General features: G+C 43.5%; 1 protein-coding gene across 1 annotated transcript in view; it reads right to left on the bottom strand.

Annotated features, from left to right (window-relative positions):
- LOC138648241 (tenascin-R-like) overlaps nt 1-3,351 on the bottom strand; it is a 467,927-nt gene extending 464,576 nt beyond the window's left edge. Inside the window, exon 1 of the mRNA XM_069737805.1 lies at nt 3,083-3,351. The gene's annotated coding sequence lies outside the window, so the exon portion shown is untranslated. The remainder of the gene's footprint in view (nt 1-3,082) is intronic.
- Between the last annotated feature and the right edge of the window lie 9,541 nt (nt 3,352-12,892).

Here is a 12,892-nt window from a genome sequence, read left to right as displayed (position 1 = left end):
GAAGAATTGATACAGAAAGTGGCATAAAATCATGGCATAATGACACAATACACTTTTACCACCATAAACCTGAAATAGAACTTCAGTAAAGTTTGGTTGTAACATTGAAGAATATGTAAACTGTAGTGACCCACCAAATGCCTATAGCAGGATTGAATGCACATAAATGTTGAAGTGCTCTTGAAATGTATCTCCTATCGTCCTCCATATACCACACATGTGATATATCCGTATATACGCCAGTTTTCTAAAAATACCCTTACGGTACCAATAAAGTAAATCACATTTCATTACACAAATCAAAAAAACTGACCAATGCCTCAAAAAGAATAAGGCAAGTGTGAACAGGTGAAAGCCGTCACGACTATTCAATATAACCAAGAAAATACAGCTGCACTCTGAAATGCTATAATATGCAAACATTGAATATATTGATTTGGAGCTGCATTACTGCTATAAAACATGTTAAAAGTGCACAAATTGGCAAATTCATGGCAAAGCATACCCTTTGATTTGACCCTAACAATTCATGAGAGCCCAACAGCCAAGGCAAGGTGTACCCATTTGAAGGAATCCTAGCAATTCATGAGATCCCATGAGCCACAGCAAGACATACCCCTTTCATGGGACCCTGATAATTCATGAGAGCCCATCAGACACAGCAAGACATACCCCTTTCATGGGAACCTGATAATTCATGAGAGCCCATCAGCCACAGCAAGACATACCCCTTTCATGGGAACTTGATAATTCATGAGAGCCCATCAGCCACAGCAAGACATACCCCTTTCATGGGAACCTGATAATTCATGAGAGCCCATCAGCCACAGCAAGACATACCCCTTTCATGGGACCCTGATAATTCATGAGAGCCCATCAGCCACAGCAAGACATACCCCTTTCATGGGACCCTGATAATTCATGAGAGCCCATCAGCCACAGCAAGACATACCCCTTTCATGGGAACCTGATAATTCATGAGAGCCCATCAGACACGGCAAAGCATACCCATTTGATTGGACTCTGATAACTCATCAAAGCTCATCAGCCACAGCAAGGTGTACCCCTTTGATGGAACCCTAGCAATTCATGGGAGCACAACAGCCACAAGGCATACACTTTTGTTGGGACTCTAACAATTCATGAAAGCCCATCAGCCATGCCAAGGTAGGACCCTAACCTTTATATGCCTCCCCGGGGCTACAAATTTAGGGGCAGACAGGATCCAGTTCTGATTACAGACATGAGTTTAGTAGAATGTCAGACCAGCTATATTTATCAAATCTATCAAGAAATTCCAATGGAATTGCAACCGAACACCAACATTCCACAACACCAACAAGTATCTAACATCACCTTCCAGAAGTCCTGTGAAATCCTTTACCTCTAAGCACTTGAAGATGTATGTAATCTTAATATTACTGAAAGCCTCTGGCGTTATCTTCTGTAATTAGTCAGGAGAGGTTCTTAGCGGTTCCCCGCTGTTTCCTCCAAAAGTGCAACAATGGAAGAGAAGGGTGCAGAATGCAGCATGAACGACGAGAAGACTCGGAGGTCTCTCTCCATGGTAGACTAACTCCAAACATTCACAAATGCTTCATCCACCGACCCCATCGCGGATACAAAGTAACCTTCAAAACTAGTGAAACGCCAAGTATGTCAACGTAATGGAAAGGCCTGAAAGATGACCTGATGAATATTCATTTGCGCAATCGTTGCCTCCAAAGCCAAGTCCTAGCGGCGCACAGAGCCAGCTCGCTGCCATTTAGAAGAAATTAAAGATGAGTCCAACCTCAGCATCAATGGACTGTAGCAAACACTTTGCCCATGGAATAATAACCCAGCAGCACAAACCCTCAGCATGACTGGATCATTAGGTGGCAGAAGCCTTAGTTCATTTGCAAGTTGCCCTAACTTTGGAGCAGGTGACCTATGTGTTGTGTTACTCATCCTGAGCCCATACAGCTACCCTATAATACTGTCACGGACCCCTCTCCGCCTTCCACCACTTTATAAGACCACCAAGCCTGTATAAAGCCAAGGACCTACAGTGCCGAGCAGTTGGATCAATATTAAACACTCCTTGGGCTGCTGCAAGCTACCTCTATATTATCTCTATATTACCTCTATATTATCTACCTCTATATTATCTCTATATTATCTACCTCTATATTACCTCTATATTATCTACCTCTATATTATCTCTATATTATCTACCTCTATATTATCTCTAGATTATCTACCTCTATATTATCTACCTCTATATTATCTCTAGATTATCTACCTCTATATTATCTACCTCTATATTATCTCTAGATTATCTACCTCTATATTATCTACCTCTATATTATCTCTATATTATCTACCTCTATATTATCTACCTCTATATTTCCTCTATATTATCTACCTCTATATTACCTACCTCTATATTACCTACCTCTATATTATCTACCTCTATATTACCTCTACATTATCTACCTCTACATTATCTACCTCTATATTACCTACCTCTATATTATCTACCTCTATATTACCTCTACATTATCTACCTCTACATTATCTACCTCTATATTATCTACCTCTATATTATCTACCTCTATATTATCTCTAATAATAGAGATAGAAACTTAAACGCTGTGTGTTATTAATATCTGGAGTTATAGGTAAGGCAATCCGCCCTGTGTATGTTTCCCCTACAAATGTTACATGTAAATATTATCAGAAAAGTAACAATAACATTGATCTGACGGTGTGATACAATGTGGCTGCTGCCTGCTTAACTCTTCCATTGCCGAACACCCGGGAACATTCTCTCCTGCAGGTACATTCTAATAGGCAGAACATCATGATTTGCAGCATTAACAAGATTGGGTCATCTCTAGATTTTCTGACTATAAACTGCATCCCCATAATTGCTGTATAATTGGAAATGCAGGCTCTATTGGCAGTGTCATTGGAAAGCACATAGTCTATACATAGTATATAGGGATCCATTGTGAGCTATGGGCAGTTTAGAACAGAACTGTCCAAGGTGCTGAAAATAGGAAAGGCAAGATTGGGAAGTATTAAGGGGAAAACTCACCCAGGCTGGTGGGAAGGCTGAGCTGGGATGGATGGAGCACTGGTTCAGGTTGGAGGGATGTTGGGCTTGTTCTGCAGCTTCAACACAATCCAGCAGTAATGGGGTCTTCAGTCCCCCACCTTCCTTGCAGGGGACAGCTGTAGGACTGGGGATCTGTTGCAGGCTTCCTCGGATCACACTGCCTTTAGTACACTGTGGCTGATCCTGCTGGGGTCTATTAGAGTGCAGGCAGCAGGCACTGTCATATTCCTTCTCCCTCTTAGCCCATCAGCTGTGCTCAGTCCACCGTGGCCCCCTAGTGGACAGACTGGGATGTGTGCAGCTGGCAACAAAAAAGAATCACTGACCCACACAGACTAAATGTATGTGCACATACTGCATGAACAAATGCTCCTTTACTGCTTCTGATTCTACATATTTTTAGTAATTCATATGACAACTTATTGTTTTACGGCAAAATATTTTCCCTCCTTAATACATTTATTTTTTGCTGCACTGACTTATTTCTCAGTATTGCACAGCGAAGTCATCAGTATGGGATCAGAATCTATTTCCACATATTAAAGGGAATTTTTCAACGTAGTTTTTGCTACCCCCATCTGATGTAGGGGCACAGACCCTGATTCCAGATATGTCACTGGGCTGCTTGCTGCAGCTTTGGTATAATCACTGTTTGATCTGCTGCAGATCTGCTAGGTTCTGTATCACCCCGCCCACATCAGTGATTGGCAGCCTTCTGTGTACACTGTGCATAGGCAGAAAGCTGCCAATCAGTGGTCAACAAATTTGTAACACAACTTGAGAGGGCCATATTAAAACATCAACATAATGGGACAAAATATTACCAATGGTTTCATAAATTGGTTAAATGTATGTGCTAATAGAACAAAATATAAGTATAGATAGACCCTTTTCCCCCTTATAGCGCCTGATGACTGCAGGACATTTACACCAATGCTTTTCCATCCTAAAATGCAGGTATTTACAGTGAATTATTCTCCTCTTGGTTGATTGTGATTAATACATGGGTCTTAGAGATTTAGGCTACATTTTTCTGGTGCTACAGGACTTAAAGTGGACCTGTCTTCAAGGTTTGTCACCGAACCTGAAATTAGCATAAAATAGAGACAGAGACCCTGATTGCAGTGATGTGGCACCTGCTTTGCTGCTTGCTGTAGTTTTGATAAAATCACAGTTTTATCCCAAGAGGACTAATAAATCTGCTGCCATGTAGTCCTCCATGAGCTCTGTATAACCCAGCCTCCACCACTCCACCAATTTTCTGCCTATGCACAGAGGACACAGCTGCCAATCAGTGGTGTGTGTGCGGTTATACACAGCTCAGCATTTAGAGAACTGATACATCTACAACACATTAAATAGTGATTTTGTCAAAACTGCAGCAAACAGCCCAGTAAGTAACACATTGCTGGAATCAGGATCTCTTCCCCTACATCATGGTGCTTCGAGATGGGATAGCAAAAACCCGGTGGTTAGCCATCCTGTAGATTATTTATGCTGTGGAGCATTGGTCTCCATTCTGTGAAGCTGTAGTTTTGAGGTAGCTATGGAACTACGGCAGGCTCATGATCGTGGCTTTAGAAACAATCTCATATGAAGCCAATTGGAAAAGCAGATGGAAAAAAGCCAGTGTGCTTAGTAAAAACCGATGTCAGCACAGGAAGGATACCCAAGAACCTGAGTAGATGCAAACAGTATCTAAAAAAAATAAAAATCTGGGCATCTAATTTCAATTTCTTCCACGCACAAGGAATGGAAGCAATTGACACGAACGTACTACTCCCTACCAGAGTTCGTTGCAGTGTCTCCCCCTAGAGAGGGGTCAACAGGAGTTAAGACTGAGAATTGATCAGGCAGAAAGTGTTGTGTTCTACAGATAAGGACTTTGTCGGTTCTGTGTTGCTTCCATTTACCCCATACGGAGTTCTATCATTTTTCTTTATAAAGTGGCTACTGGGCTGAAACATTTTAGATGGGAAAAAAAAGTAAAATCACATTCTTACAATTCATAAATACAGAATATGTCCAGCTTAGCGGAACTTCCAGATATCCACTATATACTATTCTGTCCTTTAGAAAAAAATGTAATTTCCTTTTAATTCTGATAAGTATCCACAGTAGTTTAGTATGAATCATGTGCAAGTGTTCAAATAGGGGGAAGATCCACCTTTTAACCTCTGACTTGCTTACTAATTTTATAAAAATATATTATAAATACATCGGAGCGCTCTGATTTATTTATTTTTCTACATGTCACCGAATTATCTGCACATAGATAGTTTTATATAGAAAGACTTTGCCTGTAGTTGGGTGATGAGCCTTGTCCTGTATTGGGTGATGTGCCTTGTACTGTGTTGGGTGATGCATCTTGTACTGTGTTAGGTGATGCGCCTTGTACTGTGTTGGGTGAAGCATCTTGTACTGTGTTGGGTGATGTACCTTGTACTGTGTTGGGTGATGTGCCTTGTACTGTGTTGGGTGATGCGCCTTGTACTGTGTTAGGTGATGTGCCTTGTACTGTGTTAGGTGATGCGCCTTGTACTGTGTTAGGTGATGTGCCTTGTACTGTGTTGGGTGAAGCATCTTGTACTGTGTTGGGTGATGTGCCTTGTACTGTGTTGGGTGATGCGTCTTGTACTGTGTTAGGTGATGTGCCTTGTACTGTGTTGGGTGATGCATCTTGTACTGTGTTAGGTGATGCGCCTTGTACTGTGTTGGGTGAAGCATCTTGTACTGTGTTGGGTGATGTGCCTTGTACTGTGTTGGGTGATGTGCCTTGTACTGTGTTGGGTGATGTGCCTTGTACTGTGTTAGGTGATGCGCCTTGTACTGTGTTGGGTGATGCGCCTTGTACTGTGTTGGGTGATGCGCCTTGTGCTGTGTTGGGTGATGCGCCTTGTGCTGTGTTGGGTGATGCGCCTTGTGCTGTGTTGGGTGATGCGCCTTGTGCTGTGTTGGGTGATGCGCCTTGTACTGTGTTGGGTGATGCGCCTTGTACTGTGTTGGGTGATGCGCCTTGTACTGTGTTGGGTGATGCGCCTTGTACTGTGTTGGGTGATGCATCTTGTGCTGTGTTAGGTGATGCGCCTTGTGCTGTGTTGGGTGATGCGCCTTGTGCTGTGTTGGGTGATGCGCCTTGTGCTGTGTTGGGTGATGCGCCTTGTACTGTGTTGGGTGATGCGCTTTGTACTGTGTTGGGTGATGCGCTTTGTACTGTGTTGGGTGATGCGCCTTGTACTGTGTTGGGTGATGCGCCTAGTACTGTGTTGGGTGATGCGCCTTGTACTGTGTTGGGTGATGTGCCTTGTATGGTGTTTGATAATGCGCCTTGTACTGTGTTTGATAATGCGCCTTGTACTGTTTTGGGTGATGCAGCTTGTACTGTTTTGGGTGATGCACCTTGTACTGTGTTGGGTGATTTGCCTTGTACGGTGTTTGATAATGCGCCTTGTACTGTTTTGGGTGATGTGCCTTGTACTGTTTTGGGTGATGCGCCTTGTACTGTGTTGGGTGATGCGCCTTGTACTGTTTTGGGTGATGCACCTTGTACTGTGTTGAGTGATGTGCCTCTATACGGCTCTCCTTAGAAAGTTGGAGACTTCTATGTATGGAACCATAGACTTTAAACCCCATTTACTCGATCCAGCAGCAAGCAGAGCCAATCTCCACTTAAAGCGTTATTCCCATCCTAAATGGATATTGTTGGACAGTGCTTATAAATACAAGTATCTTTGTAATTTACTGCTTATTAAAATTGTCAACTGTTCTTGAAATATTAACACTTTTTCTTTTGCTTACAGCTGGTTGCCTTGGAGACCGACCACCTCTGCTAGACAGCAGAACATGGGCAGTATTTACAAATCTCTTTTCTATTGATCTTGTAACATTGTTTGGAATCTGGGCCTGGATCCCTAGATAGTAATTATCTTCTAATCCATGCCAACTTCAGTACAGTGCTAACAAGATAGAGATCAGCGGTGGTCGGTGATCTTCTGGGCTATGAGCTGAGAACAAAAGAAAATGTTAATATCCCAAGAACGGCTGCAAATGTTAAATAGCATTAAATTGCCAAAGTGCTCGGTTTTACAAGCACTATCCATCAATATCTGTTTATGAAGATAAGTATAACCCTTGAAGGAGCACAGCACTTGGCTAAACGCATCCGCTTCTTAATTTCTGCATTCAATAGGGGTCTCAGCATCCAGACCCTCCCAAAATAAATACTTCTGGCATGTAAAAAGTGGTAAGGAATGGTATTTTATCCTTGAGTCTTGCAGGGTATTTTGAACTCTACATCAGAAAAATAAAACTCTGACTGCTATAAAGATATATTATGAAATTAACCCTTATCACATTTTGGACAATGTAAAACATTTAAATCTCCAAATGTTAAAATGTTGCTCTGCAAAAAAAAATTAAAAAAAACAGTAAACTTGATTTGTACAGATGTGTCCATCCTTGCCTTCCCTCTTGCCTTGACATAGTCCAAGGTGAGCATCACCCGATAACAAGCTTTGCATAGAAATATCATTTTGTGATACTCTGTCGGGAGATATTTATGACGAAAGTCTCCACATGTGGCCACCCACTGGTTATTATGTGTATTGCAGCCTGTCAAGGGATTTTTTTTTTAGCATATTGCAAAAATGTATTGACTTTGTTTCATGAGAAATTAAAGTCCTTACTAAAAATTTGTGAAAGGGTAGGAGTGGAAACAATTGTATGTTCCCCAGAAGTATCCTATATAAACTTTACGTAAACGATTGGTAAAGTGAATGTACAGCGATTTCTAAGTTACTTCTGCTATTAGACCAAAGCAATTTCCTTCCGATTAGGAACGATCTGGGGGCATAACTAAAGCCTCATGGGTCCTGGTGAATTTTATTTAACTCCTTCTTGATGAATAAAGCAGTTAATATTAGAATAACTGTTGGTCTATTAAAAGCCAGGGGGTTAATGTTGTTTTACCTGGTGCTCTAGGATAGCGAAGGGAGCAATGTCAGATCCAAAGTGGTGTTAGGCAATGAAGGGGTTGATGTAAGGATTGCCTGTGGTCAAGGGCAGTGAATTAGTTACTGACGAAATATCTGGTAGTCTAAGACAGTGATGAGGCTGATTTCAGTATCCGTGGTGGCATCGGCGATGAAGGGGTTAATGTAAAGATTTCTTAGGTCTAGGGTCTGCGATGAGGATAATTTCAATATGTCTGACGGTCTAGGACATAATAGAACCATTTCAGACCCATCTTGATCTTGGATGATGAATGGTTTGGGTTTAGGACATTAACACAAGGATCTTTGATGATCTAGGACAGTGAAGGAGAGAATATACCTGGCTGTCTGTAGCATTGAAGGGGTTAATGTAAATGCAGAGTTACTAATGTTACAGGGCAGTGAAGGGGTTAAGGTGGTATCGGGCAGTCCCAAAACTAATGTCGGAATAACTGATGGTCTAGAGCAGCAAAGAGTAATCCTGAGTGATCTAAGGCAGTCAGATGGTGACATTCATGATCACTGGTGGATGGCGGTGGACGGGACGATACTGCATAATTGGGGTCTAGAGATCGGGGGCGGAAAAAGCTTTGGTGCGACCAGTGCAGCCACAGGGGCCCAAGAGGTAAGGCGGCCTCCAAAAATGGTGAAACTGGGCATTATGGAGAGCAATTGGACTGAAAAGGGCCCATACACTGCTCTTTCCCAGGGACCCTTATCTATCTGCGTCCGCCAGTGATGGAGGTTACGCACTTCTTAAGGGCATTCGCTGTAGCATCCTGTTTCTTTCCTGTGTTGTTGTTATGTGGCGCAGGGCAGTAGCCGGGGGTGAGGTACTCACCTGCTCGTTACATGAAGTTCGGGGGTCCTGGCTGGGTGTGTAGACTTGTGCTATGAGGGTGCTACACCCGTGCAGGATGCATGTAACCGATGACGCTGGTTTGTCAGGACCAGAATGTTAACCAGTTCATGAATGGAGACTGTCAGTTCTTATCAAACAGAGCTTTATTAAACAGCCATTGCGTGGCAACTATGTACATAGTATAGCGGTACACAATTTTTCATGAGTTTCTTTATTAACACAGAGCATCTCAATACACACTGTGCTTGGGTCACTGTAGGGAAATCATAATGTGTGAGCAATTCATACTGTGTATATAGCCGACAGTGGACGTCTTCATACTGTGTGGGGGGCTGCAGGGTCCATTGTATTGTATGTGAGACAATTGCATCCATTTTTCTGTGTGTGGGGCTATTGAGTCCTTCATACTGTGTGTGAGTAGTTGTGGGGAACACCATATTGTCATGAGAGATGGTGGAGTCCATCATACTGTGTTGGGTGCTTTGGAGCACATCATACTATGTGGGGGTCTGTGAGGAACATTATACTGTGTGGGGGAGGGCTGCTGGGTTATTCATACAGTGTGGCATGCTATGTAGACCACCATACTGTGTGTGTGTCTGTGAGGGACATCATCCTGTGTGTGGGAGGTTGTTGGGTCCATCATGCTGTGTGTGGGGGGATGTGAGAACATCCTACTGTGTGGGGGATACTGAGGGGTCCATCATGGTGTTTGTTGGGGGATTTAAGGTACACAGTACTTGGGTCACTGTAGCGCAGTGTTTCTCAACTCCGGTCCTCAAGGCCCACCAACAGGTCAAGTTTTCAGGATCTCTTAGTATTTCACAGGTGATAATTTCATCACCTGCTTCAGTATTAGCTCCATCACCTATGGAAATCCTGAAAACATGTCCTGTTGGTCGGTCTTGAGGACTGGAGTTGAGAAACACTGGTGTAGCGTCTTCATGTTGTGCATGTGGGGGTACTGTGGGTGAATGCACTGTGGGGTATCATACTGCATGTAGGAGGCAATTTGTTCCATGCACTAAGTGGTCAATGAAAATAATATCTCTGAGGGGAAAAAGCACTAAAGTGCTTCGATAGGATGATATGTAAATGCTGCAATAAACGTCCCTTTACTTGTCTTTAAAGGGAACCTGTCAGCAGGATTGTGCCCGGTAACCTACAGACAGTGTCAGGTCGGCGCCATTATACTGATTACAACGATACCTGGTGATACGGTCTGTAGGTATTTGTGGGAGGAGGGACAGGGGCCTATTTAGAAATCATGGGGCCCCATATCTAAAGTCCTATTTACGACTCTGTCTAAATGCGCACAAGTATTTTTTTCATATAATCTGGATTTACAGCCAGTCTTCCAAGTGATTTGTACACAGTGGGCACTGCAAAACAACGCAGGTCAGGGACGAATCCACATAGTAAATAACACTTGTCATTCCATAGCATGGGGCGCAATATTTAGTAGAGGAGATACTATGCTATAGATCACTCACGCATCACGCCAGCATAGTATTCCTATAACCACAATAACACATTAATCATCAAAGGATTCAAGATGGTAGGAAAAAAGGAGAAGAAACCACCGGCTGTGAGTATTGTGCATTGGTATTATTCTGCTGCCCTACGTGGCGTCGTGCTGCATTGACCCTATAAGAGACTATGGTACTCTGCAGATCTGCATCATGGAGACACAGGGATTCTGTGTAATGTCGCATATAATATTGACTTCTTATGTAACAGAGGGGTCTGTCGGCTGCCTCAGGCACCAGAGCTCAGGTGTAATTGCGACCTCTCTCTACATCCCTCATGTATCATGGAAAAAGTATTGTGCCTCCTGCACATTACATCTACACATCTACAGGAGCCTTTGTAGGTTTTCTACAAGATTTTGAAGTGGTCTGAAGAGCATTTGTGAGGTCAGACCCTGATGTTGGCGAAAGGCCGGGATCTCAGTCTCCAACCTAGTTCACCCCAAAACTGTTGGATGGGGCTGAGGTCCTCCTGATTGGAAGCTTGGTGCTGTTAAGGTACCTTCACACTGATCAACTTTCCAACGATCACGACCAGCGATACGACCTGGCCGTGATCGTTGGTAAGTCGTTGTGTGGTCGCTGGGGAGCTGTCACACAGACAGCTCTACAGCGACCAACGATGCCGAAGTCCCCGGGCAACCAGGGTAAACATCGGGTTACTAAGTGCAGGGCTGCGCTTAGTAACCCGATATTTACCCTGGTTACCATTATAAAAGTAAAAAAAAACAAAACACTACATACTCACATTCCGGTGTCTGTCACGTCCCTCGCCGTCAGCTTCCCGCACTGACTGTGTGAGCGCCGGCTGTAAAGCAGAGCACAGCGGTGACGTCACCGCTCTGCTTTACGGCCGGCGCTCACAGTCAGTGCGAGAAGCTGACGGCGAGGGACGTGACAGACACCGGAATGTGAGTATGTAGTGTTTTTTTTTTTTTTACTTTTATAATGGTAACCAGGGTAAATATCGGGTTACTAAGCGTGGCCCTGCGCTTAGTAACCCGATGTTTACCCTGGTTACCCGGGGACTCATCACTGGATCGGCGTCACACACGCCGATCCAGAGATGACAGCGGGTGACCTGACGACAAAATAAAGTTCTGGCCTTCTAGCTCCGACCAGCGATGTCACAGCAGGATCCTGATCGCTGCTGCGTGTCAAACACAACGAGATCGCTATCCAGGACGCTGCAACGTCACGGATCGCTATCGTTATCGTTCAAAATTTGCTCAGTGTGACGGTACCTTTAGGGCCCATCGCAGCTTGTATGTCATCTTGAACCTTGTACTAACACCATCTGAGACTCCCAGGCCTATTCAAGAAGTGTTTCCTCTTTTTGTTTGCTATAACCCCTCCCAGTATATGGGCTATTTCCAAACTATTTAACTGTATCTTACCCAGTGTGTACTATCTATATCCCTACGGATCTCCACTGTTTCCTTTATTGAACAGCCCTCCACAATCCCTGGGACGGCCTTGAGGTTAAACCCCTAGGAAACCGAGCACAAACCGGCCATTAGGATAAAATTTAACTTTTATACATAAATAACATATGCAAACAAAAAAATATTTTTAAACAAATTCACTCCACTTGCCATGACGTCTTCTTGAGCACTGCTCACCTTCTCACATTAATACCAGAGGAGGTCTGGACTCTGCAGTTATGAAGTCAGCAGAGCGTTGGTGCCTTTTCCGCCATCTGCTCCTCAGCGCTCGGTGACCCCGCTCTGTAACATTACGGGGTCTCCACTTTGTGGCTGAGTTGCTGCGCTTCCTTCCACTTCTCAATAATATCATTCACAGGTAATGGGGGAAGATTTAGGAAGAAGAAATGTCATGAACGGACTTGTTATACTGGTGGCTCCTTCTACAAGACTGCGCTGGTATCAGTGAGCTCTGCACCACCGGGCCTTCTGTCACATGTTAGAAGAGGCAGATGGCACAGCGAGGGGCTGGAAGGCTGGATGTTTAACATCCGGCCCCATTGTCTCTGATGTATGATACTGGGGGCCACAAGTTGTACTCCTTGGGCAACAAGACTGATGAAGAAACTTGAATTCAGGTAATGTAAGACGTGTCCCAATACTTTTATCTATATAGTGTATCTCTGCCGGTGTGTAAGGTCTGATATCCCGCAAAGCATCAGGATGGCTTTCATCTATGACCAACAAATAAAGTAGCATTCTGTAGTGCTATAGCATGTAAACATGAAATATATGAAATATGAATTGCATTACTGCATTAGAAAATATGAAAAATTGAGAATACTTTGTGCATAAATTGGCCAATTCATGTGTACCCGGCAGCCATGACAAGGTGATTCTCGTTGCTGGGAACCTATCTAATGTGAATCCTCTCTTAGACTGACGTCCACATTTATGTGGGAAGGTAGGATCCTTCTGTAATT

Source organism: Ranitomeya imitator, chromosome 8 (assembly GCF_032444005.1).
Source record: "Ranitomeya imitator isolate aRanImi1 chromosome 8, aRanImi1.pri, whole genome shotgun sequence".
Taxonomy (NCBI): Eukaryota; Metazoa; Chordata; class Amphibia; order Anura; family Dendrobatidae; genus Ranitomeya; species Ranitomeya imitator.
Note: the sequence above shows the minus strand (reverse complement) of the source record. Positions and strands in the feature narration are given on the sequence as shown.